General features: G+C 43.9%; 1 long non-coding RNA gene across 1 annotated transcript in view; it reads left to right on the top strand.

Annotated features, from left to right (window-relative positions):
• LOC109294028 overlaps nucleotides 1–1048 on the top strand; it is a 17873-nt gene that overhangs the window by 7329 nt on the left and 9496 nt on the right. Inside the window, exon 2 of the long non-coding RNA XR_002096454.1 lies at nucleotides 595–789. This is a non-coding gene — a long non-coding RNA (uncharacterized LOC109294028). The remainder of the gene's footprint in view (nucleotides 1–594; nucleotides 790–1048) is intronic.

Below are 1048 nucleotides of genomic sequence, written 5' to 3'. Positions count from 1 at the left end.
TGTGTTATGGGTTTCCTGCATAAGCTATTGCTCTAGAGTGTAACACAGTCACATGCGGTGACCTGGTCTCTGCCTTCACTGGACAGATCACAATGCTGCGTGTGCTCTGTTTAGGAAGTAATATGGCATGCACAACTGCCTCCCACTTCTACAGGCACCCATGGAATTCATACTTCATTCACATACAAAGAGACCTGCATATTCCCACAGGCACAACCCCATCTTTTCTTGCACAAACACACATGCACAAATGCACATACTTGTATCCTGACAAGCAGACCCATTTGCGAGCGACATCAGCAATCCAATGTATACACATAAACACAGCCATGCAACTTCCCCTCACAGACACATCTATGGCCCAAAAGCTGGTGCTGGTTTTTTTTAATTCCTCCTGAAGACAAATGTGAGATGATGAGAGAGTTTCTGGTCACAAGTGCCCTTGCTACTTAACAGGGGAGGTCCCTCTCCCAGCGGCTCTTAGGAGATCCTTTTCCATCTTCTTTATAACCATTTCTCATAGATATCTTATTCTCTAATCAGTACCATATCCAAGTACTTGGCTATGATTTTTATTTGGATTTTCTCTTTCAGACGTCTAGAGGAAGCTATTTAATAAAACTATATTTAATGCAAAAGGTTCCAAGCCAGCAGTCGCCTTCCTTTTTTCCTGCTCATAATTCCAGCTGAGGCTACACAATGCAACTCAGGGAAGAGAGCAAAAGCAGCCAGAACCATCCTCAGAAATGCCTTGGTTTTGAGGGCAGTGAGACATCCAGGCACTGTAAGGTAAGAGTAGCACTTCCCATTCTTATGGAGCGTTGCATTCTTAAAGACCCCAAGGCAAATGAGAAACCGTGTTTACAGTGATCCGTTTATTCAGCTACCAAACTGCAGCCACCTCTGGTGTGCAGTGCAGTAACTCAATGCAGTGCTGTGTATCATAGTTTGGGCAAGGAACTGAGAATGAATGCTTTCGACATGAGCCTGTTCTCACTTAAAGCCCGCCCCTATTCTAGAAGTTAATCATAAGTTGTAGAAGTTAGAT

The sequence above is a fragment of the Gavialis gangeticus genome, unplaced genomic scaffold, assembly GCF_001723915.1.
Source record: "Gavialis gangeticus isolate Ggan-Ray unplaced genomic scaffold, GavGan_comp1, whole genome shotgun sequence".
NCBI lineage: Eukaryota > Metazoa > Chordata > Crocodylia > Gavialidae > Gavialis > Gavialis gangeticus.
The sequence above is the reverse complement of the archived record's forward strand: the minus strand, read 5'-3'. Positions and strand labels throughout refer to the sequence as shown.